This window comes from Hemitrygon akajei, chromosome 18, assembly GCF_048418815.1.
Source record: "Hemitrygon akajei chromosome 18, sHemAka1.3, whole genome shotgun sequence".
Lineage (NCBI taxonomy): Eukaryota > Metazoa > Chordata > Chondrichthyes > Myliobatiformes > Dasyatidae > Hemitrygon > Hemitrygon akajei.
In genome coordinates, this window is record NC_133141.1 from 28673889 (window position 1) to 28695913 (window position 22025).

The window sequence follows — 22025 nt, forward strand, 5'->3', positions numbered from 1 at the left end:
GCTGCAGTTCCTTAACGTGTTTTCAGTGGAGCTCAGCTCGGTGCTCCCCATGTAAATGTGGTTATCCGGGAGGCTGGAGGTCTCCTAGAGTTCCCACATCTCCACACAGAACAAAACACAAGCCCTGGAGCCATTACCACTGCACTAACTGTGCCCTAACAGACGAGGAATGAAGAATAAAGAAGAAACTTACCAGATACTTATGGGCCCAAGCCTGAACTTGCCAAAGCTACTCCAACAATGGCCACTCTGTTTGCCCCTGCCTGTTTTTAATCGCCCCTTCTGGTGAATCCCATTCACTGATTGGGCACAGTCCAAATATGAAAACTGCTGTGAAGCACTACCTTTCTTAATCTTCATCCGCAGACCTAAGTGAGATCACTGCTTCTTCTCGTGCTCCCGCTCACAGGGCACAGTCCAGCACTTTCAAGGACGCTATAATTTATGCTCTAGGGATTATTTTTATTTGCAGTTTGTCTACTTTTGCACATTGGTTGTTTGTCAGTCTCTGTTTTTGAAGAGTTTTGCTTAAAATTCTGGTTGTATACCCTGTAAATCCCTGCAAGAAAATTAATCTCACTTTGATAATAAATCTACTTCTCGTTTTGTAAATAAAATACATTTCTGAAGTTGCCAACGTTTACTGTTAACTTAGGATAAACTTTAATAAATTTTTTTGCATTCACACTCTCTCACCAAAGCCTGCACAGAGAAACTGCTGCACTCAGAGACCCACCTGCAGAAATCACAGTGTTATTTTATGCATGATAGTTCATTACCTTTTCTGTGAAGTTTCTTGTGTCTCCTGTGAAGAGAGACACAAAATGTTTGTTTAATTTCTCCACCATTTCCTTGTGCACTAATGTAGTTTCTCCAGGCTCAGTACAGTATGTGAGCAGCCACACTAACTTGATTTGGTCTTTCCCTTTTCAGGCATCTACAGATACTCTGTTAGTTTGTTTCTATGTTACTTGAATAATCTCACCTTATTTAAAGAATAAATTGCTTTATCATTCCTTGATCTCTTTTAGTCACAGCAGCACCATCTTTCCTGTTTGTATTTTTGGCCCAAGAGGAAATAGAAGCTGAGAAAAATAGAAAACTTACACCGCAACACAGGCACTTCAGCCCACAATGCTGTGCCAAAGGTGTATTTACTTTAGAAATTACCTAGTGTTACCCATAGCCTCTATTTTACTGAGCTCCATGTACCCATCCAGGAGTCTCTTAAAAGACCCTATCGTATCCACCTCCACCACCATCGCCAGCAGCCCATTTCACGCACTCACCACTCTCTGAGTAAAAAACTTACCCCTGACATCTCCTCTGTACCTACTTCCCAGTACCTTAAACCTGTGTCCTCTTGTAGCAACCATTTCAGCCCTGGGGAAAAGCCTCTGACTATCCACACAATTAATGCCTCTCATCATCTTGTGCACCTCTATCAGGTCACCTCTCATCCTCCGTCGCTCCAAGGAGAAAAGGCCAAGTTCACTCAACCGATTCTCATAAGGCATGCTCCCCAATCCAGGCAACATCCTTGTAAATCTCCTCTGCGCCCTTTCTATGGTTTCCACATCCTTCCTGTAGTGAGGTGATCAGAACTGAGCACAGTACTCCAAGTGGGGTCTGACCAGGGTCCAATATAGCTGCAACATTACCCCTCGGCTCCTAAATTCTATTCCACAATTGATGAAGGCCAATACACCATACGCCTTCTTAACCACAGAGTCAACCTGTGCAGCTGCTTTGAGCGTCCTATGGACTCGGACCCCAAGATCCCTCTGATCCTCCACACTGCCAAGAGTCTTACAATTAATACAATATTCTGCCATCATATTTGACCTACCAAAATGAACCATCTCACATTATTTGGGTTGAACTCCATCTGCCACTTCTCAGCCCAGTTCTGCATCCTATCAATGTCCTGCTGTAACCTCTGACAGCCCGTCACACTGTCCACGACACGCCCAACCTTTGTGTCATCAGCAAATTTACTAACCCATCCCTCCACTTCCTCATCCGGGTCATTTATAAAAATCACGAATAGTAAGGGTCCCAGAACAGATCCCTGAGGCACACCACTGGCGACCAACCTCCATGCAGAAAATGACCCGTCTACAACCACGCTTTGCCTTCTGTGGACAAGTCAGATCTGGATCCACAAATCAATGTCCCCTCAGATCCCATGCCTCCTTACTTTCTCAGTAAGCTTTGCATGGGGTGCCTTATCAAATGCCTTGCTGAAATTCATATACACTATATCTACTGCTCTTCCTTCATCAATGTGTTTAGTCAAAGTATTATCGGTTATCAAAAGGCTTCTGAACCATCAGAGTGACCTCTTTTCCATTGCAAACCATTTCTACAACAGTCTGTTCTCTCTTCTACATCCTATATTTCTACAAACCCATTTCCTGTGTGCTCTATCCATTCACTCTTCACATAGTTACTGCTCATTTGGCTTCCTGGCTCTGTCAGTAGATTAAAGTCCCCTGTGATCATTACATTATGCCCCTTACACCCTCCCTACACTGCGGTGTCCTGTGTACAACCCACACGGTGTTTTCTGTCGCTCAGCTCCACCCAAACCCATTCTACCGCCTGAGTTTCTGAGCTCAGACCTTCCTGTCCCCCACCCGGTATTACCCGACACCTCCATTCTGTCCTCTACTTCAAAGGGTAAATGTCTGGAACATTCCATCCCCAGCCTTGGTCACTTCAAGCCACGTCTCTGTAATGTCTATTGGGTCAACCCCATTTATTACCACCTGAGGCACCAGTTCACAATGTACCCCGTTACAGTGTTGTGTAGATTCAGCTGGAGGGGCATCACCATCCCCTTTGCTCCATTTCCCTGCTCTCGCCTCCACGGGAAGCCGACTCCCTTGTCTTTGTGTCCTTTCCCTTCAGTACACATAACTCACTAGCCCACACAGTTGCCCTGTCCTTCAACCTTCTAAACTCCCCATCACTGCCCCTCCCCTCTCCCCACTCCCGACTCCTGACTACCCACTAGGGTAGGGAATGGTGTCCACCTCTCTGCAGTTACCCACTTCCTCCCTGGGAATTTCACACTATAGATTTCCCTCATGACTTTAAATACTCGTGTCAAATTGCCCCTCGGTCACCTACTAACTTGTCCAACCTCAGTCCCTCCAGACAGTAAACCTGTTCTGATAATTCTGGCACCTCATTCCATATCTATATCTATCCAGAGAGTTGTGGACACGGCTCAGCAATTCACAGAAACCAGCCTCCCCTCCGTGGACTTCTCACTGCCTCAGAAAAGCAGCCAGAATAATCAAAGACCCCACCCACCACCCCAGACATTGCCTCTCCCCCCACCCCCCATCAGGCAGAAGATAGAAATCTTGAGAGCACATACCACCAGGCTCAAGGTCGACTTCTAGCCCACTGTTATCAAACCATTAAATGGTCCCATACTATGATAAGGATTCTTACCTCCCAGTTTACTTCATCATGGCCCTGTATTATCACCAAGATATGTAGTGAGTTTGTTGTTTTGCAGCAGCAGTACAGTGCAAGACATTAAAAAATCAGTCTGTTACAAACAAAAAACGGAGCAGCAGAGGAATAATGAGGTAGCGTTCATGGGTTCAATGTCCAATCAGAAATCTTATGGTGGGGTAGCTGTTCCTGAATCATTGAGTGTGGGTCTTCAGGGTCCTGTACCTCCACCCTGTTGGTAGTAGTGAGAAGAGAGCAAGTCCCAGGTGGTGAGGGTCCTCAGTGATGGATGCTGCCTTGAGGCACCGTCTCTTGAGGATGTCCTCGATGTTGGGGAGGGTTGTGCCTGTGATGGAGCTGACTGGGTCAACAACCCTCTGCAGCCTCTTGTGATCCTCTGCATTGGAGACTCCACACCAGACGGTGATGCACCCAGTCAGAACGCTCTCCATCGTACATCTGTGGAAATTTGTTTGAGGCTTTGGTAATACACCAAATCTCCTCAAACTGCTGGGGTGCTGTCATCATAATTGCATCAGTGTGTTGGGACCAGGAAAAGATCCTTTGAGATGTCGATGCCAAGGAACTTGAAATTGCTCACCCTTTCCACTGCGGACCTCTTGATGAGGACTGGTGTGTGTTCGCCCAACTTCCCCTTCCACAATTAGTTCTTCGGGCTTGCTGGTGTTGAGTGCAAGATTGTTGTTGTGACACCACTCGATAAGTTGATCTACTCACTCCAATATGCCTCCTCATCACCATCTGATATTCCGCCGACAACTGTGATGAAATCAGCGAATTTGTAGATGGTTTTTGTGGTCATCACTGTAGAGATGTTGAGCAGTGGACTAAGCACTATCTTACCCGTGCTGATTGCCAGCAAGGAGGAGATGATATCCGCTATCAACACTGACTGTAGTCTCCTAATGTGGAAGTCAAGGACCCAATTGCTGTAGGAGGTACAGAGGCCCACTACCTCCTCCACACTCTCCAGTTCCCATTCCCCACTTGTCACTTGCCTCACCACTGCCCATTCCTTACTCCCCTCTCCCCTTTCTCCACTCTCCACTCTCCAGTCCTCAATCCCCACTCCCCATTCCTCTCGCCACTCCCTTCTCCCGACTTCCCACACCTCAATTCCCACTCCCCACATCTTTCTCCCAGTTCCTCACCCCATCCCCTGCTCCCGACTCCCTAATCCCTGCTCTCCACCCCTCTCTGCCTACTCCCTTCTCCACTTGCCCAATCCCTACTCCTTGCTCCCCTTTTAAAGTTTAAAGTAAATTTATTACCGACGTATGTGTATGTCACCTTACACTACAGTGAGGTTCATTTTCTTGCAGGCATTCACAGTAGAAACAAAATATAATAAAATCATTGAAACGTTACACACAAAATCTGACAAGCAAATAATGTCGAAAAGAAGACAAACTGTGCAAATACAAAATAAATAATACCAAGGACATGGTGTAAAATCCTTGAAAGTGAGTCTATAGGTTCACTCTCCACTCTCCATTCCCCTGTCCTCACTCCCCTCTCCCCACTCCTCTCTCTCCAACCAATGGTGGTGGGGGGGGGGGGGGTCTGTGACGAAGAATGTAGTGGTGCTCGGGGATAGTGCTCACTCATTGATAGTATCCCACTTCTCCACACAGATTGTAGAAACCTGTACACATTGGGCTGAGCTGCTGCAGTGCCTCTTTCTGAATCCCTCACCTCCCGCACGAGGTGACCCTGCCTCCTGGAGCAAAGTATCCCGGTCACTTTCCCATTCCCGAGAGCAGTGAAGTGTACAAAGCTCGGAATATAGCTCATCAACTCAAGAACTGATTATCCAGAGGCAGTCGGGTCCGCAAATTGTGGACAGGACACAAAGGATCTATGGATATGCAGTGGGTCAGTGAGAGGACAGGGAGTTGGCAGATAGAGAAATATGGGAAATATAAGCTTATCCATTAGGAAGGAAGAAGGGTTAAGGAAATTATTATTTAAATGGATTGAGATTGTGAAACACTGTGGAACAAAGGGATCTCGTAGTCACACAACATGAAGCAGAAGAGGAGGGCTTCCAGGTACAGCCAGTACTTGGGAAGGCTGATGGAACATTGACCTTCTTTTCCAGGGTAATAGAGCTTAGAAGCAGGGATATTCTCATATAACATTGCGGGGGGGTGGGGGGGAATGGAAGAGGAGGGTGTTGAGACCATACCTAGAGTACGGTTCTGGGCTCCATGTTTCAAAGGAATGGAGACTATGCAGGCAGAGTTCACTGGGTCGTTGCCTGGGGTGAGGGGTCAGTATTAGAAGAGGGGCTGAGCAGCTTGCGTCCATATTCAGCGGAGTTTTGAAGAAGAAACTTAGAACAATAGAATACTCTCAGGGGGAGAGGGGAGAGGGGAGTGGGGAGAGGGGAATGGGGAGTGGAGAGTGAACCTATTTACTCATGTAGCCCTAGGTTCGGCCGGCAGCTTAAGGGAAGACAGTCTCTGAAGTGGTGTAAGTTGTGAAACCGTATGTGTGTAGATGCTGTGTGATGAGCTACCCTGTTACAAATCAGTACCGCAAAATATCAGACAGTACCCCATATGCAATTAAGCGATTGAGCTTTATAATTCTTAATTTGACTATAGAGTTCGTGAAGAAAACAAGAAGAAAAAGGGCCCATTTTAATGAAAGAGTCTAATGAGCACGTTGGAGCTCACAGTTTCCCGTCCATTAGTTCCCCATCGATTTCCCCCAGGCATTGTCGACTCCCAGACCTTCACTCCAAATCCACTCCGTCCTGCAGTCTACGACCTCTCCGTTCCAGCATCTTCTCTCTCCATCGTCCGTCGAACAAAAAATCCACGAATACCTCGCTCTCGGGCACGCAAGAAAGAAAAGCACTCCCTTCATTGGGCGGCACATATTCCAAAGCCCCCGTTATCTCTATTTATAACCCAAACACTGCTGCTACAGAGAAACCATTACATTAGCAGTGAACCCTTTCCCAGGGCATTACACTCACTTTCAAGGATTCTACAACACATGTTCTCAGTGTTATTTATTTATTTTGTATTTGCACAGTTTGTCTTCTTTTCGACATTATTTGCTTGTCAGTTTTTGTGTGTAATGTTTCAATGATTCTATTGTATTTTTATTCTACTGTGAACGCCTGCAAGAAAATGAATCTCACAGTAGGAGATGGTGACATATACATACTTCGATAGCACAGTACAGGCCCTTCAGCCCATGATGTTGTGCTAATCTTATAACCTACTCTAAGATCAATCTGTTGTTTCCCTCCTACATAACCCTCAATTTTTTCTATTTTGCCTATCTAAGAGTTTCTGAAATGCCCCTAATGTATCTGCCTCTACCACCACCGCTGTCAGGGTGTTCCACACACTCACCACTCCCTGTGTAAAAAAACTTTCCTCTGACATCCTCCCTAAACTTTCCTTCAATCACCTTAAATTTAAGGCCCCTCGTATTAGCCATTTCCACCCTGGGAAAAAAGTCTCTCGATCTGTGCCTCTTACCATCTTGTACACCTCTATTGAGTCATTTCTCATCCTCCTTCACCACAATGAGAAAAAATCTTTTTGAAGCAAGGCTGTGCGGGGATGGACAGGTGGATACTGAGAGGATGTTTCTCCCAAAATTCGAATCAGGTGAATGTATACAACATTAACTTTGTTGTTTTACAGCAACAGAACAATACAATGCAAAGACATAAAAATTACTGTGAATTATGAAATAATTAGTGCAAAAAAATAGAATAATGAGGTGGTGTTCATGGACCATCCAGATATCTGATGGCGAAGGGAAAGAAGCTGTTTCTGAATCATTGAGTTTGGGTCTTCACACATACTCAACAATTCATATGGAATTGCTTTTTCACTCTCACGATGGCCTTCTGCAGGTTGTACCTGGACTTCTTGTCAGGTTCTAAACTCCTAGTCCTGAATGTCACAGATCCAGCCCTCAGCAGACAGCGAATCTCCTGGTTCATCTCAAGCTTCTGGTTTGATTACACAGAGGTCTTGATGAAGTCAGTGACGGCCATGGCATATTCATTCAGATTCCTGAATGTGTTCCAGTCCAGCGATTCAAAGCAGTCCTGTAAGCGCTCCTTCACCTCTCTGAACATATACCGGTGAGGGTATTTAGAGCCAGGACTGATAGTTTCCGAGTGAGGGCTTGTCTGTTCAGACAGAGAGGGGGAGGAACCTCTTCTCCTAGGTGGCGAATCTCTGAAGTTCTCTACCCCAGAAAGTGTGGAGGTAGAGTCACCGATTGAATTCAGGTGTGGGGGTTGACACTTGAATGAGGAAAGTGAAGACTGTGGGGAGAGAGGGTGAGCGATGCTGAGGTTGGGACCGGATCAGTTACATCCCTGGGGCAGACTCAATGGACTGAGGGGCTGAGTGGTCTTCTCCTGTTCCCATTCTTTGAGTTCTTGTGTACTAACTCTGAGCCTTTGAGCTGGTTTGGGATGGTTTCTGTCAGTGCTTAAGTACTACAGTAGCAACACATGCCCTGCCTTATCAGTATGTCAGAATTAACAAAGTAATTGAGTTAAATCTACGTACTTATTCATCTGGTTCTCTGAATAGAGAGCTGTACTGTTAGCCTTCTCTCACCAAAGACCACACTCCACAAATATGACGTTCAGTGGGCACTGCCCGCTGGGCTAAAAGACACTGGGGCCCACTCCTACTGCCTGTATGCGACTGTGTGTGGACACTTTGTTCCTGAACAGCTCTGCCCTCCACTCAACTCATGACTTCCTACATTGGGGGAGTTCCACTGAGGATCATCAACCTTTCACTGTGAACCATCAATCGCTGAAATGCTATAATATTCCTCTAAAGCTGCCTTGCTGATGGAGAAGAAGCCAGTTTTGCCCTTGGGATCTGCAAGAACAAAGTAAGCTGCCAGACTACTTTCTATGACATGTCTGTAGAGAATCCTCATGAACAGGCCAAATCCTCGTGGACACCTAATAAAGTGAACCCATAGATGTACTTTCATGATCACAGCATCAGAGTGCAGGGACCGGGTGAGGCTGGTGATATGTATACCAAGGAACCTGAAGCTGTCGACCATCTCTACAGCAGCTCCAGTGATGTGGACAGAAATGTGTTCACCAACCATCCTCATCCCCACTTCACTCTGTTAATAACCAACTCTTTTGTCTTGCTGATGTTAAGGGCTGGATGTTGAGGGTTGCCAGGAAAAGGGACTCTCAAGCCCATTGTGAGACATTTACACATTGTATGGTTTTCCACAGGTAACAAGCAGAGAGCGGTGGGGAAGGGTTACTTTCCAGACTGGGAGATGTGGAGAGCAGTGTCTCCAGGGGTCAGTGCTGGGACCACTGGATTTTACACATATTCATGACCTCGAGACGAGTGTACAGGGTAAAATGTCCGAACCTGCTGATGACCCATGGTTGGAAGTGCGATGGTCTGTAAGGAGGGGAGTGACTGTCTGTTCCAGGTGAGGAACAGTGAGGCTGGCAGAATGGGCAAACAGGAGGCAGATGGAATTTAATACAGAGAAGTGAGAAGTGAAACACTTTGGCAGAAAGAACAAGGAGAGACACCATGGACCCAGTAGCACAGTGCTGAAGGGTGTGGGAACAGAGAGACCCGGGTGTACATGAACGTCAGTGTTTGGAAGTGGCCAGGCATGTTGGGAGAGTGGTCGGTGAAGTGTTTGTGATCCTGGGATTTGGAGAAAGAACAGACACAGGGAGGTGATGTGGAAACTGGACAAACACTTGAGAGGGACGTCAGAGTTTGGAAGAGGCCGGGCATGTTTCAAATTCAAGTTTATTGTTGCAGGTCTACATATCCAGGGTATAAATGCCATGAGAGTAGCAGCACAGGTACATTATAAATAGGTTAGCATAAATTAGACACAACTTACACAACAAAATAAACAATAAGAATAATCACCCTGGACCACTGCTCCTCGTGGTACATTTTCCATCACCAAGTTTCCCATCATCAATATGCTGGCATTTGCACTTGCCCACTTCCCCGTTACGGAGAATTATACGTTGGACCTGGAGGCTGGTGGGGTGGCAGGTAAGGACCAGGGGAACCCTATCCCGAGTGGGGTGGCGGGTGGATGGGGTGAGGGCAGATGTGCGGGAAATGGGAGAGATGCGTTTGAGAGCAGAGTTGATGGTGGAGGAAGGGAAGCCCCTTTGTTTAAAAAAGGAAGACATCTCCTTCGTCCTGGAATGAAAAGCCTCATCCTGAGAGTAGATGCGGCGGAGACGGAGGAATTGTGAGAAGGGGATAGCCTTTTTGCAAGAGACAGGGTGGGAAGAAGAATAGTCCAGGTAGCTGTGAGAGTCTGTAGGCTTATAGTAGATATCAGTAGATATCCTGTGTGCTCTATCCATTCACTCTTCACACAGTTACTGCTCATTTGGCTTCCCGGCTCTGTCAGTAGATTAAAGTCCCCTGTGATCATTACATTATGCCCCTTACACCCTCCCTACACTGCGGTGTCCTGTGTACAACCCACACGGTGTTTTCTGTCGCTCAGCTCCACCCAAACCCATTCTACCGCCTGAGTTTCTGAGCTCAGACCTTCCTGTCCCCCATCCGATATTACCCGACACCTCCATTCTGTCCTCTACTTCAAAGGGTAAATGTCTGGAACATTCCATCCCCAGCCTTGGTCACTTCGAGCCACGTCTCTGAAATGTCTATTGGGTCAACCCCATTTATTACCACCTGAGGCACCAGTTCACAATGTACCCCGTTACAGTGTTGTGTAGATTCAGCTGGAGGGGCATCACCATCCCCTTTGCTCCATTTCCCTGCTTTCATTTCCACTGGAAGTACAGTCCTGTCTCTGTATCCTTCATGAAAGCATCTGGCAGCATATTGTTCCCCTGCATGCTCACTATGCCTTTAACTTCACAAATATCTCCTCACCACAACCCTCCCCACCCATTATTTCATTTACAGCCTTATCAGAGGGAAAAGGAAATATGACTGACTTAGATTTCTACTCATAAAAAGTACAATCAATGTAAAAAGTGTAAGCTATTTCTAATACAATGGAAAGCAGGGCTAAATGCAACATGCTGGGTAGAAAAGAAGTCAATCTTGAACAAACCATGCAGATGCTACCAAAACCAGATTTCCAGTTTCTGAGATTCTACAGATCCTGGAAAACCAGAGCAACAAGGATCAGAAGATTGCCTGTCTTCAGACCACAATCCCTTGGACCTTGGTTCAATCAGATGCCTCCAAATCTCGGATCCTGCTGTCTCCGACTCCAGTTCCAAGGACTTCAGATGCTGTCACACTACAAGTTATAAGGCCTCTAGCCTGGAACTTGGCCGTCACCATCTCTATGCCGAGACCTTCCTCACTGGCACTGAGCCCCCGGGCGCCCCTTTCCCCACTATCACTCTCCAACTCTGTGTCTCTCAGGCTCCCCTGTCACCTCTTGGGTCCTCTGAGCCTCCATCTTCCTCCTATCCTATCTTTCCTGAACACCCCAATCTTTCCCTCTCCTCTGACACCACCAACTTTCCTCCCCTTTCTGAGCCCAGTTCTACTCAGTGCCATTGTCCTCGCCATTCCCTCTGACCTTCCCCTCTCTGAGGCGGAACATTCCGCCCTTGGCAGGGTCCTTACCTTTATTCCCCTTCACCTGCACATCAGTGATTCTGCGCCTCCCATTACGATAAGCTCTTCTTCCATCGCCTCAGTCCTCAGCCCACTCCTTTGGCTAGAGTTCCCCACCCCACTCCAATGATCTCCTTCTCCTGTCTCCAACCCTCCTCCTCTTCCTGAATGTCCTGCTCTGGTTCTCTGCTTGCCTTGGATCTTTTCATCTCAAATTTCTGGCAAGACATCAACTGGCTTGACTTTGGGTCTCCTCTCTCCTCTTCGAACTTTGCTCCCTCTGAATGCATTGCCCTCCACTCTCTCCGTACCAATCCCAACTTCACCATCAAACCCACAGACAAAGGGGGTAGTGTGGCAGACTGACCTCTACCTTGCCAAGGCCAGGCATTACTCTCAGACACTTCCTCTTACTCATCCCTTCAAAAGGACCCCACTCAGGACCATCAGAAAATTGTCTCCTAACCTCATCAACTCTGGAGATCTCCATCCACTGCCTCCAAACTCATAGTTCCCTTACCCCGCACTGTTCACTTCTACCGCCTACCCAAGATCCACAAACTGAACTGTCCACGTTGGCCTGCACCTGCCCCACTGACCTCGTGTCCTCATACCTCAATTCCATTCTATCTCCCTTGGTTCAATCCTTCCCACCTACATCCCTGACACTTCTCATACCCTCGATCTTCTCAGTAACTTTCAATTCCCTGACCCTGACCACCTCATTTTCTCCATAGACGTCCAGTTCCTATACACTCCTATGCCCCATCAAGAAAGTCTGAAAACTCTCTGCTTCTTTCTCAACAAAAGACCAAACCAATTCCCCTCCACTACCACCCATCTCCATCTGGCAGAACTGGCCCTCATACTCAACAACCTCTCCTTTGGCTCCCCCCACTTTCTCCAAGCTCAAGGGGCAGCCATGGGCACTCAAATGGGCCCCAGCTATACCTTTCTTTTCATTGGCTACATAGAACAGACCATATTCAAAGCCTTCCCTGATAATGCTCCTCAACTCTTTCTGTGTTATATTGACAACTGCATCAATGCTGCCTCATTCACCCTTGCTGACCTCGTCAATTTCACCAACTTTGCCTCCAACTTCCACCTTGCCCTTTAATTCACTTGGGTTTTTTTCAGAGACCTCTCTCCCCTTTCTTGATTTCTCTGTCTTCATCTTTGGAGACAAACTATCTACCAATATCTTTTATAAACCAACTGATTCCCACAGCTATCTTGAATATACCTCTTCCACCCTGTTTCCTGTAAAAATGCCATTTCCTTTTCCTAGTTCCTTCATCTCTGCTTCATCCTGTTCCCAGGATGAGGCTGTCTTTTCCAGGACATCAAAGATGTCCTCCTTCTCCAAAGGACAGGGTTTCCCTTCCTCCACCATTGATGCTGCCCTTTCTCGAGCACTTCAGCTCCATCTGCCAAAAGCAAAGTTTTCTGGTGGCCAACCATTTTAATTCTTATCCCCATTCCTGTTCTGACCTGTCAGTCCATGGCCTCCTCTTCTGCCATGATGAGGCCTCATATCTAGGTAGCCACCAACCTGATGGTATGAGCATTGATTTCTCCTTCTGGTAATTTTTTGTCCCTTCCCCCTTCCCTCTTTTTCTATTCTCCACTCTGGCCTCTTACCTCTTCTCCGCACCTGCCTATCATCTCCCTCTGATGTGTTTCCTTCCCTTTCTCCCACGGTCCACTCTCCTCTCCTGTCAGATTCCTTCCTCTCCAGCCCTTTACCTTTCCCACCCACCTGGCTTCATCTATCACCTTCTAGCTATCCTCCTCCTCCCCCCCTCCACCTTTTTATTTTGGTATCTTCCCCCTTCATTCCCTGTCCTGAAGAAGGGTCTCGGCTTGGAACGTTGATTGTTTACTCCTCTCCGTAGATGCTGAGTTCCTCCAGCATTTTGTGTGTATTGACCCCATATCTCCCCTTGCACCTATTGATTTCACAGTTCAACAGGTCCAATGGAGAGCATAAAAATATATTCATTAGCCCATTGAATATTTAGACCTGATGCTAGATCAACATCTGCCCGTTCCTTATTCATTAAGCTGAATGTAAGTGCCACCGACATCAATGTAAATGTACATTGTGCAATGAATTTAAGTTAAATCCAAAGGATTTATAGAACATACAACAGTACAGCGCATGAACAGGCCCTTCTGCCCACAATGTTGTGCCAAACCAATTAAATTAGTATTCAAATCACCAACTAAACTAATTTCTTCTGCCGACACAATCTCCATATCCTTTCAGTTCCCTCATATTCATGTGCCTCTCTAAATGCCTCTTAAGAAATCCCTAATGTTTCTGCCTCTACCACCACCCTTCACATCTCTTTTGAACGTTCCCCCTCTCACCTTAAATGCATGTCCTCTAGTATTAGACATTTTAACTCTGGGAAAAAGGTATTGTCTGTTTCTTCTATGTTTGCCTCTCATAATCTCATAAACGTCTATCAGATCTCCCATCAGCCTCTGCTGCTTGAGAGAAAACAATCCAAGTTTGCCCAACCTCTCATTATACACAGGCTCTCTGATCCAGGCAGCATCCTGGTGGACTCAAAACTCAAAGAAATCAAAAAAGTTAAAAATGATACCACAGAAATTAATCTCATATAAACTCAATGCAAGTTATTTATTTGGATTTCAAGAAGGCATTCAATAAGGTGCCACATAAAAGACATCCATAAGTTAAGGATGCATAGAGTTGGGGGTGATGTATTAGCATGGATAGAGGATTGGTTAACCAATAGAAAGCAGAGAGTTGGGATACATGGGTGTTTCTCTGGTTGGCAATCAGGGGTGAGCGGTATACCACAGGGGTCAGTGCAGGGCCCACAACTGTTCACAATATACATTAACGAAATGGAAGAGGGGACCAAGTGTAGTGTATCTAAGTTCGGTGATGACAACAAAATGAGTGGAAAAGCAAATTGTGCAGAGGATATGGAGAGTCTGCAGAGAGATATAGATAGGTTAAGTGAGTGGGCAAGGGCCTGGCGGAAAGAGTACAATGTTGCTAAGTGCAAGGTCATCCACTTTTGAATGAAAAATGGAGGAGCTGATTATTATTTAAATGGTAAAAAATCGCAGCATATTGCTGTGCAGATGGACTTGGGAGTGCTTGTGTATGAATCGCAAAAGGTTGGTTTGCAAGCGATCAAGAAGGCAAATAGAACGTTGGCTTTCATTGCTTGAGGAATTGAATTCAAGAGCAGGGAGGTCATGCTGCAACTATACAGGGTACTGGTGAGGCCGCATCTGGAGTACTGCATCCAGTTCTGGTCTCCTGATTTGAGGGATATACTGGCTTTGGAGGTGGTGCAGAAGAGGTTCACCAGGTTGATTCCAGAGATGAGGGGGGGGTTAGACTATGAGGAGAGATTGAGTTGCCTGGGACTGGACTCACTAGAATTCAGAAGAATGAGAGGAGATCTTATAGAAACATATAAAATTATGAAAGGGATAGATAAGATAGAGGCAGGAAAGTTGTTTCTGCCAATAAGTGAGACTAGACCTAGGGGACATAGCCACAAGATTTGGGGGGGGGGGGAGTAGATTTAGGATGGAGTTGAGGAGGAACTGCTTTTCCCAGAGAGTGGAGAATCTGTGGAATTCTCTGCCCAATGAAGCACTGGAGGCTACCACAATAAATATATTTAAGACAAGGTTGGATAGATTTTTGCATAGCAGGGGAATTAAGGGTGATGGGGAAAAGGCAGGTCGGTGGAGAGGAGTCCATGGCCAGATCAGCCATGATCTTATTGAATGGGGGAGCAGGCTCGATGGGCCAGATGGCCGACTCCTGCTCCTGTTTCTGATGTTCTTATGTACTTAGAAGGAGATTTTCAAGAAAATATACAAATAACTGAATGAAGAACAACCTCCACACAGATATTTGTACTACAGAACTCGTGTGAATGTACATTTCACAGACCTCAGGAAGGACAGAAAAAGAGAGATTAAAAATTATGGCAGGACTGAAAAGTGTTTATTTCAATGTTCAACCTGTTATGGAGAAGGATGATGAACTTAGAGTCTGGATCAGTACATGGAATCACAAAGCCATTCCAGGGACCTGGTTGCCTGAGGAACAGGACTGGAAGCTCAAAGTTCCTGGGTTTTGTTGTTGTAGGCCTGGTAGATCAGCTGGATGAGTGGTGTTGCAACAGCAACTTTGCCCTCAACACCATTAAGACCGAGGAACTGACTGTGGATTTCAGGAAGGGGAAGTCGAGGGAACACACACCAGTCGTCATCGAGGGATCAGCAGTGGAAAGGGTGAGAAGTTTCAAGTTCCTGGGTGTCAACATCTCTGAGGATCTATCCTGGGCCCAACATATCGATGCAATTACAAACAAAAGGCATGACAGCAGCAATATTTCAATAGGAGTTTGAGGAGACTTGCTATATCATCAAAGACTCTAACAAATTCCCAGAGATGTACTGTGGAGAGCATTCTAACTGGTTGCATCACCATCTTGGGTTGCAGTCCATAGTTCACTATAAGTGGATAAGTTGGTAACGAAGGAGGATGGTGGACATGCTGAGTGTAAGAGTAAGGAAGTCAGGCTGCAGTTGTATAAAACTGTAATCAGACCACACTTGGCATATTCTCTGCAGTTCTGGTCTCCCCATTACAGGGTGGGTGTGCCCAAATTAGAGAGGATGAGCGACACGGAAAGGTTGTACTCCCTCGAGCATCAGAGGCTGAGGGGAGACCTGACAGAGGATTTTAAAACTATGATAGGGTAGGCAGTCAGAATCTTTTCCCCAGGGCAGAAATGCCAAACACCAGAGGACATACTTAAGGTGGTGAATTTAAAGGTGATGTGAGGGGCAAGACTTTACGGAATGGGTTACCAGGGTAGTCGTGGAAGCAGGCAGTTGGGTGGAGTTTAAAAGGCTTTTGGAGAAACACAAGATCAGCACAGCAAGGTGGGCAGAATGGCCTGCCCGGTGCTGTACTGTTCTATATTCTGTGAATCGTGTGTTTGGAGAAATAGAACAGCCATGTTTCATCTTGAGAATTGGGGAACGGTTCCACCAGGGTAGTGAGTAAACTGCTTCAGCCTAAATTTGCAAGAAGGAATGTCGAGGGGTTTGATGCCTCAGATAATCCCCACCAGCAGTGAAAGTGTCTTTAATATACTCACGTCAGTCTGTTGAGGAAAGATTTTTTTAAGGCAGCACCAAAAACCACATTAGCTCTGTGCTGCCTCAGTTCCCATTCAGAACTTGGACTTACTTGGCGTTGACTGAATGATTCCCAATCTCTTCTCATTCAGGCTGTCCAGGGAGAAGAGTCTGGTGTTTCCCAAGTCATTTACATCAACTCAGCCAATGGCACAAGTTCCTTTCGTATGCAGTGCATGAACTGGGCTCTCCGTCACCATGAGCACTAACTATGTGTTTACATAATGGAGACAGGCCTGTTCAAATAATAGTTCATCTTCATTTAAAAGCTTCTTGAGTGGGAGCCAGGCCAAGTAGGAGCCATTGATCTGACTCAGTGATTCATCCCTAGGAGCACCACTGAAGTAGTGAACATTTATAACTAGCTAGTCAGGGGAGCTTAGTCACAGACAGGCTGCCCTCCATGAGGTCTCGATGTGTCTGCTGACCATAGAAGGGAAAGGAGAAACTCGCAGAGAACATCCGAGGAGTCTGCTCACAAAAGGCAAGGGATTTGGGAGTAAAATTAAATGCTGTGCAATGTTGACCTTTTGTTTGGTTTGGATGTGAAGAGGAATTTAAGGTGAGAAGGGGTCAATTCAAAAGGGATGTGCAGGGCAAGTGTTTTACACAGAGGGTGGTGGGTGCCAGGAATGTGCTGCCGGGGCTGGGGGTGGAGGCTGATATGACAGCAATGTTTAAGGGGCTCTTAGACAGACATGTGAACATGCAGGGAATGGCGGGATATAAACAATCATGGTTGGCACAGACATGATGGGCTGAAGGGCCTGTTCATGTGCTCTACTGTTCTACAGGCCCTTTTCTCTGTTTCTTGAGAGCTGGTGTCAGATGCTGAGCACTGCGTGCCTGCGATGGGTTTTGCCTGCAGTGTCCACCGAGACACACCTGCAAACAAAACAAAGATGAAAATACCCAGCTCAGCCTTTCGCTGCTGCAGGGTTGACTCAGGCAGACAATAGCTCGGAAAGGCATCTTGGTCGGCTGAGAGGAATTGGGCCCAAGGGCCTGTTACAACGCTGTGAATTGATGAATCTATGAAGCTGCATTTAATAGAACAGCACAGCACAAGAACAGGCCCTTTGGCCCCTCATGTCGGTGCCAACTGACAGCACATGATTTGTATCCCTCCAGTCCTCGCACGGGCACATGCCTGTCTACCTCTTACACATTGCTATCGTATCTACCTCCACCACCACGCTGGCAACACATTCCAGGCACTCACCGCTCTCGAAAGAGACTTGCCCCGCACATCTCCTTTGAACTTACCCCCTCTCACTTTAAATGAATGCCCTCCAGTATTAGACATTTCAACCCTGGAGAAAAAAAATACCAGCTGTCTACCCAATCTATGCTTCTCATAATCTGTATACTTTTATCAGGTTTCCCCTCAGCCTCTGATGCTCTAGAGAAAACAATCCAGGTTTGTACATCTCCTTATAAGTAATACTCTCTAATCCAGGCAACATCCTCCCCAAAATCTCCACATCCTTCCTGGAGAGTGACATAGTTAATTCAGAAACAAAGGTTCTGAACTTAAAGAAGGGTAACTTTGAAGGTATGAGACGTGAATTAGCTAAGATAGACTGGCAAATGATACTTAAAGGGTTGACGGTGGATATGCAATGGCAAGCATTTAAAGATCGCATGGATGAACTACAATTGTTCATCCCAGTTTGGCAAAAGAATAAACCAGGGAAGGTAGTGCACCCATGGCTGACAAGGGAAATTAGGGATAGTATCAAGTCCAAAGAAGAAACATATAAATTAGCAAAAAAAAGCGGCACACCTGAGGACTGGGAGAAATTCAGAGACCAGCAGAGGAGGACAAAGGGCTTAATTAGGAAAGGGGAAAAAAGATTATGAGACAAAGCTGGCAGGGAACATAAAAACTGACTGTAAAAGCTTTTATAGATAAGTGAAAAGAAAAAGATTGGTCAGGACAAATGTAGGTCCTTTACAGTCAGAAACAGGTGAATTGATCATAGGGAACAAAGACATGGCAGACCAATTGAATAACTACTTTGGTTCTGTCTTCAGTAAGGAGGACATAAATAAACTTCCGGAAATAATAAGGGACCGAGGGTCTAGTGAGATGGAGGAACTGAGGGAAATACATGTTAGTAGGGAAGTGGTGTTAGGTAAATTGAAAGGATTAAAGGCAGATAAATCCCTAGGGCCAGATGGTCTGCATCCCAGAGTGCTTAAGGAAGTAGCCCAAGAAATAGTGGCTGCATTAGTGATAATTTTTCAAAACTCCTTAGATTCTGGATTAGTTCCTGAGGATTGGAGGGTGGCTAATGTAACCCCACTTTTTAAAAAAAGGAGGGAGAGAGAAACCGGAGAATTATAGACCAGTTAGTTTGACATCGGTGGTGGGGAAAATGCTAGAGTCGGTTATCAAAGATGTGATAACAGCACATTTGGAAAGCGGTGAAATCATCGGACAAAGTCAGCATGGATTTGTGAAAGGGAAATCACGTCTGACGAATCTTATAGAATTTTTTGAAGATGTAACTAGTAGAGTGGATAGGGGAGAGCCAGTGGATGTGGTATAGTTAGATTTTCAAAAGGCTTTTGACAAGGTCCCACACAGGAGATTCATGTGCAAACTTAAAGCACACGGTATTGGGGGTATGGTATTGATGTGGATAGAGAATTGGTTGGCCGACAGGAAGCAAAGAGTGGGAGTAAACGGGACCTTTTCAGAATGGCAGGCAGTGACTAGTGGGGTACCACAAGGCTCAGTGCTGGGACCCCAGTTGTTTACAATATATATTAATGATTTAGACGAGGGAATTAAATGCAGCATCTCCAAGTTTGCGGATGACACGAAGCTGGGCGGCGGTGTTAGCTGTGAGGAGGATGCTAAGAGGATGCAGGGTGACTTGGATAGGTTAGGTGAATGGGCAAATTCATGGCAGATGCAGTTTAATGTGAATAAATGTGAGGTTATCCACTTTGGTTGCAAGAACAGGAAAATAGATTATTATCTAAACGGTGGCCGATTAGGAAAAGGGGAGATGCAACGAGACCTGGGTGTCATTGTACACCAGTCATTGAAGGTGGGCATGCAGGTACAGTAGGCGGTAAAAAAGGCAAATGGTATGTTGGCATTCATAGCAAAAGGATTTGAGTACAGGAGCAGGGAGGTTCTACTGCAGTTGTACAAGGCCTTGGTGAGACCGCACCTAGAATATTGTGTGCAGTTTTGGTCCCCTAATCTGAGGAAAGACATTCTTGCCATAGAGGGAGTACAGAGAAGGTTCACTAGATTGATTCCTGGGATGGCAGGACTTTCATATGAAGAAAGACTGGATCGACTAGGCTTATACTCACTGGAATTTAGAAGATTGAGGGGGGATCTTATTGAAACATATAAAATTCTAAAGGGATTGGACAGGCTAGATGCAGGAAGATTGTTTCTAATGTTGGGGAAGTCCAGAACGAGGGGTCACAGTTTAAGGATAAAGGGGAAGCCTTTTAGGACCGAGATGAGGAAAAACTTCTTCACACAGAGAGTGGTGAGTCTGTGGAATTCTCTGCCACAGGAAACAGTTGAGGCCGGTTCATTGGCTATATTTAAGAGGAAGTTAGATATGGCCCTTGTGGCTAAAGGGATCGGGGGGTATGGAGAGAGGGCAGGTACAGGGTTCTGAGTTGGATGATCAGCCATGATCATACTGAATGGCGGTGCAGGCTCGAAGGGCCGAATGGCCTACTCCTGCGCCTATTTTCTATGTTTCTATGTCCGGCATGTCATGGGGCAACCAGAAATGGTCCAAGAGCAAGGGAGTGAGTCATAATTTGAAGTAATGAGCAAGAGACAGAGAGATCATCGCGAGGCGGGAGCCATTTGAAAAGAACAAGTCTCTAGTGCAGTGAGAATGGATCCAGAGTTAGTGGTACATTCTTTGTATAAGATGTGGGTGCTCTGGGTGACCTCCAGTCTCCCTGATAACTACATCTGCATGAAGTACATCAAGCTGCAGCTCCTTAGAGACTATGTTATAAGGAACTGGGGCTGCAGCTCGATAATCTTCGGCTCATATGGAAGAATAAAGAGGTGATAGAGAGGAGCTACAGGGAGGTAGTCACCCCTAAGTTGCAGGAGGCAGGTACCTGGGTGAATGTCAGGAGACGGAAAGGAAATAGGCAGCCAGTGCAAAGATCCCCTGTGGCCGATCTCCTCAAAAATAATGTCCAAAGCTTCACGGATATTATTTGTGTCCGTCGGGAGAACTGTTAAGACCATCCAGTGTTGAGAGGAATGTGACGGGAGCGGCCACTGATCCCAACCTCATGGATTTTGGTGTTATGCTGAGGGCGAAGATCTCCTGGGTAAGAACCAGTGGGAAGTGAATGCTTTTGTGGACTGTGGGGGCAGCTGGGAATTCCCTGGATTTGGAGACTGCCTGTCAGCTCAACACACTGCTGCAGGAGTTGAGCCAGCTCACAGTCTGCCTGGTTCCGGGCAGATCCGGCAGCAGACATCGGTCTTGTGGAGGAGGATAGAGGATCATATGGAGGGTATTAGCTTCTATATCATTGAGTCTCCTCTCATGCTCCTGTCCCAGCATAACCTTCCCATGAATTGGAAGGAAGGGAGGATCATTGCATGATATAGTCGCTGCAAGATGGTATGTTTTCAGCTTGGTATTGCAACCCCCCCCCCGAGATTCTCCTGACACCAGCGGCCGATGAGGGGGCAGACTTCTGTTTTGGGGAAGCTGGAGCCTTCAGGAAACCCAGTCCTGTCTTCAAGGGCAAACAAGCCATCTCCAGCCATCAGGCCCGTGTGAGTCCCGACCCTGTCCAGTCAGGGGTGTGCTGGAACTAGATCTCAAGTTCAGGAGCAAACCAAGGGGGTGTCCAGGCAGTCTGGAACTCTAACAGCTAAGCCAGTTGCCCAGGTCCCATCTAATCTAAAGGGAAGGCTCTGAAATGGAACCTTGGACCCTAGTCTCAAGAGCACAAGGACCACTTGTTGCCCCTGGCTGCCAATGTTTGAGGGACGGACAACAATTTGGACTGTGATTTGGCCTCTGTTTTCACTAAAGACTCTTGTGAACCTATGGAGGAGACTCTGGGGTCTGCCAAATCACCCCCACTACCTAAGGAGCCTCAGGAGTCGTCCTCAGAGGAAGGTTCAGGGGCAATTGCAGCACCCAAGCCGGTAGAAATCCCTTCCATCTACAAGGATTTGGAAGAGATCTTCAGCAAGGGAAAGGCCTTGACTCTTCTACCGCACCGACGCTACCACTGTGCAATAGATCTACTGGGATTGATTGTACGCGCTCTCAGGCCTGGAGAGAGGTGCTATGGAGGAATATGTAAAGGAGGCTCTTACCCTGGGATTCATTCGGCCCTCCACCTCTTCAGCTGGCACTGGTTTCTTCTTTGTACAGGAAAAGGATGGGAGTCTGTGGCCTTGTATTGATTATAGAGGGTTGAATCACATAACGGTCGGGAATCGTTACCCTCTTCCACTCACAAACACAGCCTTCGAGATTCTCCAAGGGGCAAGGGTATTCTCGAAGCTGGACTTGTGGAGTGCACACAATCTGGTTCGCTTAAAGGAGGGCGATGAGTGGAAGATGGCATTAATCACACTGACAGGGCACTATGAGTACCTGGACATGCACTTTGGCCTTGTGAACGTGCCAGCAGTTTTCCAAGCCTTTATAAATGATGTGCTCT